Source organism: Tupaia chinensis, unplaced genomic scaffold (genome assembly GCF_000334495.1).
Source record: "Tupaia chinensis unplaced genomic scaffold, TupChi_1.0 Scaffold143651_1, whole genome shotgun sequence".
NCBI classification, from domain to species: Eukaryota; Metazoa; Chordata; class Mammalia; order Scandentia; family Tupaiidae; genus Tupaia; species Tupaia belangeri.
This window is the reverse complement of record NW_006203500.1, coordinates 2,053,066-2,058,360: the sequence shown is the minus strand read 5'-3', so window position 1 is coordinate 2,058,360 and position 5,295 is coordinate 2,053,066.

Below are 5,295 nucleotides of genomic sequence, written 5' to 3'. Positions count from 1 at the left end.
CTACACCCTCACTGTTAGTTACAATCTTTTTTAAGTACTTTGTGGTCATCTTTTTTCAAGTTTTTCCAATCTAATAGTTGAACATTTAATCTTACCTTAATTTGCATGCTATGAAACTGAACCTTTTGTTTGTTTGTTTGCTGTTAGGTGCATGTGCTTGCTGGAGAGAGACAGAGAGACAGAGGGAAAGGAAAAAGCACCCCCAAGGAAGAATGAGCATTTCAAAATCCCCTCTCCTCCGCTCTTGTGGGATTCTGGGCATGCACGCACATGCACTCAGCATGTTTTTCAGACTGTTGGGTCTGGGACTCAAACAGCACGGTCAGCCACGTGGGATCCGGCCGTCCTAACTCCCATGCCATTTGCTGGGCCTGAAATGGAACCTTCATAGATACACTGGCAATTAGAATTTTCTCTTCCGCAAATGCTGTTTCCACGTATCCTTTGCCAATACATTGTCATATTGGCTTGCAAGGAGTTTTGCATGGTAAGCTGTTTTGTCCGGCTTATAGTTTTTCCCAGTCTGCCGTTTGCCTTTGGACTCTGTACTGTGATTTTTTTTTTCCTTTCACAGGGAAAAAATATATAAATATATTAATTCCATATTCTCCATTATTCCCTTTATGGCCCAGATATGGTCTATAGAAAGATATCTCTCCACCTCAACTTATGTAAATATTTATCTGTTATTTTTTCCTAAGGGTATTTATGGTTTTGTTTTTTTTTCCTAAAATTTCCAATTCAATACCAGCCCATGGCATATTGATTAAGACAGCTGGATCCCACATGGCTGACTCAGTGGTTTGAGTCTCACACCTGGCAGCTTAAAAACTCTCCAGGGGAGGGGGGGCGGGAAGCAGCAGGTAGCATGGTGGTTAAGGTGCTGGACACTCCCTCATAGCTGACCACAGTTTGAATCCTGGACCTGGTAGCTTGCTTTCTCACTTTCTCTCTCTCTCTTTCTGTGTGTCTCTCTCTGGTCAAATTAAAATAAATGAATGAATAAATAAAATTAAATAATTCTTTAAAGAGAAAAAAAAAAAAAAACAAAAACCTCTTCAGGAAGGCCAGCAGTTGGCATAATGGCTGGATTCCCATGTAGTCAACCGCAGTTTGAGTCCCAAACCCAGTGGCTTAAACTCACGCTGGGCACATGTGCATGCGTGCCCAAGATCCCAAGAGAATGGAGGAGGAGGGATTGCGGTGTGGCCATCCCTCCTGGGGGGTGATTTCTCGCTTTCTGTGTCTCTGTCTCTCTTTGTCTTTCTGGCGAACACACAAGCCCTATAGCAAAAACCTCTCAAAAAAAATAAAATAAAATAAAATAAAACAACGACCAAAAAGACATCTCTCCAGGCACATGTGCATGTGTGCTCAAAAATTCTGAGAGAAAAATGGAGAAGGGATTGTAATGTGGCCGCCACACCCACCAGGCGGGTAATTGCTCACTTTCTCTTTCTCTGGTGAGCACACACACCCTATCATAAGAAAAAGCTAGAAGGGACCAGTGGGTGGCGTGGTGGTTAAGGAGTTGGATGTTCCTGCATGACTGATCACGGTAAAAGTCCTGGACCTGGTGACTTGCTTTCTCACCTTCTCTCTCTCTCTTTCTGTGTGTCTCTCTCTGGTCAAATTAAAATAAATGAATGAATTTTAAAAGTTAAATAAATAATTTTTTAAAAAAAGAAAAAAGCTAGAAGATAATGAAAATTCTTAATTCAGCTCAAATTTGTTTTGATTCAAGAACAGAATCATGGATCTAATTTCATCATTTTTCAGAATGTTTGCCAGTTGCTCCACCCCTTGTAAAAAATGTGTACTCGAACAGAGAAACTTCCACCCATACCTGCATGTCTTTCTAGATTTTCTGTTCTGTTTATCGATCCACCTACTTTGGTGATAGTCCCGTCATTTTTTGAAAATGCCTGTTTTATCATTCATCTTACTATCTTATATCCCATCCCCCTTGAATTCCTTTACTCGGTAGTATTTATTGAATCTCTGTTTCGAGCTCTACAGTGTTCTGGGTACCAGGGATCTAGCCATAAACAAGGCAGACGAGAACTCGGTTGTGTGGAACTTTGATTCTGTTCAGACGCCTGTGGCCCATCCCGTCAAAATGTGGGGAAGGTCAGGGCAGACTCAGTGCCGCAGCAGGGCAGTAAACTGCAGCACATGCTGTTGCCCTCCGTATCACACACCAACGTCCAGGAGTGGCCCTGTAGCCCAGCGGTCAAGGGACCCAGACCCCAAATGGCCAACCACAGTTTGAATCCCATCCCAGGCAGCTTGAAAAACACGCTGAGCACATGTGCTTGCATGCACACAATTCCAGCAGGATGGAGAAATGGAAGAGAATAAACTGCAGGTCATTGTGCCCACGGGGGGTGCCTCCTTTCCCTCTTTCTCTCTGGCAAGCTCATGTGCCCTTTAGCAATGAAAACTAATAATAATAATGCAAAGATCAGGAGCCAAGAGGACTCCTCTTGTCAACAACCCCACAGCCATAGGCTTTGCCAAATTAAGGTCCCGGTACCCACAGGGGGTTCTTTTTCCAGGAGATAAGTTAAAGAGTCCCCTAGTCCCACAGTCTCCTCATGTCTGGACCAAAAGGCAAAGAGATGAATGTCCATACGGGCGGGTTATTGACCCCGATCTTCAAGAGAAGCTAGGCTTGGGCTCAGGGAAGAGTGAGCCTCCAGTGCCTCTTGGCACTTCCAGGATAGTGACAGCAGTGACAGGCAATGGCAGCCCACAGCCAGCAAGGGCAATGCTACCAAGGCTCAGATACCTCCAGGACGAAGCAGTAGGCCCCTACCAAGCGAACAGTTGAGACCAGTTGAAATGCTTGCCTGGAGTTTATGGTGTGGGTGGAGATGGTGACCACGGTGGAGTGGAGATCAAGCTTGTTCCACTGATAGCCTTGTCCTAGGGACTTACCCAGCGAGTGAGCAGTTGGTGTGGTAGTTAAGGTGCTGGACTCCCGCACAGCTGACAGCAGTTTGAGTCCTAGACTCAGTAGCTTGAAAATCACAACAAACAGATAGATAGAGATAGATAGACAGACAGATAGATGACAGAGAGATGATAGATAAATTTAGATAGATAAATGAGAGAGAGATTTTTAAAATGTTTAATAAAAATAAAGAACTAGGGACTAGCAGATGGCGTGGTGTTTAAGGTGCTAGACACTCTCACATGGCCAACCATGGTTCAAGTCCCAGACCTGGTGGCTTGCTTTCTCACTTTCTGCCTCTTGCTCTCTCTGTATCCCTCTCTGGTCAAATTAAAAGTAAATGAATGAATAAATAAAATTAAATAAAAATAATTATTTTTTCCCCTTTTTCTGGGAGAGGTTTTTGCTATAGGGTGCGTGCGCTCGCCAGAAAGACAGAGACAGACAGAAAGTGAGAAATCACACCCCCCCCCCGGGGGGGATGGCCACGCCACAATCCCTTCTCCTCCATTCTCCTCTCGGGATCTTGGGCACGCACTCACACACACCTGGCCGGTATCAGTTTAAGCCACCGGCTCCAGGACTCGAACCATGGTCACGTACACGGAAGTCCAGTGACAAAGCCATTATGTCAACTGGTCCCAATTCTTTAAAAAAATAAAGAACTTATACAGCAGGGCCAGCAGGTGGCATGGAGGTTAAGGCAGCTGGTTCCCACATGGTCAACTGCACGGTTCAGTCTTGAAAAACAAGCCAGGCGCCTGTGTGTGGATGCCCAAAATCCTGAGAGGAAAGGAGCACAGCATGGCCTCCCACCTGTGGGATGACTTCTCACCTTCTCTCTACATCGCTCTCCGGCGAGCACACGTGCATCCTTTAACAAACCGAAAAGAAAGCTTACTTACAGAGCATGCCGCCACCTTGGAGGGAAAAGTCACCGGCAGGTGTGAGCAACAGAGGGTGGGTCCTGTGGGTCATGGCTCACCCACCATTTCCAGGCTGTCCCACCCCACCTCGAGCCACCGCCACTGCAGCCAGTTTAACAATGGCCTTGGCCATGTTGGCACCGGGGCCGCCAGGCAGTACCTAATCTTGGGCTGGATACCTGTCACTTTCTGTCCCAGGGTTTCTCTGAGTATGTGACCTATGGGGAAGCCACTGTTCACCTGTACTCATATGGCCTGGGAACACTAGGATGTCCCCACGCATGAGCCACCTTGACTGATAGTCAGCTGTATGACGAGTGCACGGTTCAGACACCCCAGACATAGACACCCCCAAAGTTCCCAAGGGGGGAGTAGGGGACCCCCATGGTGGTGGCCAAGCCCACACAGTGTCCTGTGCTGGCTTTTGCAGAACCCCATCCCACCCATGATGCCCTGGGGAGGGGGAGGAGAGGGAGGAGAGGGAGAAGAGAGCGCTCCCAGCCCACTCAATAGGCTCTGAGGTTGGGCCAGCCTGGGAGCATTGACCACTGTGCTCAGCACACCTGACCCCTGCAGTGCATGCTAATTCCCCACAGAGAAGGAAACAGGCCGCTCCCACCAAGGACAGGAGGTGAGCGGGCAGGGAGGCTCTGAGACCTCTGGCCAGCCTGGCAGCCTGCCTCTGCTCACCCTAAGCCACCTCTGCCTGAGATCCAGCCCAGGCCAGTGGCAACTGGGGGCAGGCCATGGCTGAGTCCACACAGGAGCCTGGTTTATGACATCAGCTCTACCGAAGTGTCCTCAGTAACTTCCCAAGGTGACATTGCACAGCTCCTCTGCATGGGACCTGTGCCCACAACCCCCCACCACTGCTGCCCTGAGCAGGTGCTTGCAAGGAGCCAGGCTGGAAGCCATGACTCATTCTCCCCCACGCTCCCCTCTGAACTTTCCATTGCTGCTTCCCAGGAATCCGGTGAAGTAGTGGAAAGGCCTGGAAGTGGGAGGCCTGGTCCTTGCCCGGCCTGTCCTGGCTCTACACTGTGGGGCCTCAGTCCCCTTCCATCCACCAGGGGCCAGGAGTCATGCTGCTCAGAGCACACCCAGTCCTGACTCGCCAGGACACCCCGGGCCCGCGAGGCCGAGGAGCCTGCCGACTATAGCCGCAGACGTGGGGGCTCAGCCTTCAGGTCTGGTGTGTTCAAGGCGTGTCTCGGAGTGAAGAGTGGTCAGCCATAGATGACATCTCAGAACGGGACACAGTCCCCTCCCCACCAGCCTCTGGTATCCTGGCTTGGTCCCTATGGTGGCCAGATTTTAGCCAAGTGAGAACTTGGGCGATTGGCCCTGGCCTCCCAGGCCGCTATGGGTCATCTACCTCTATCTTGGCCCACCCTGGGAGGTTCCGACGCTCTT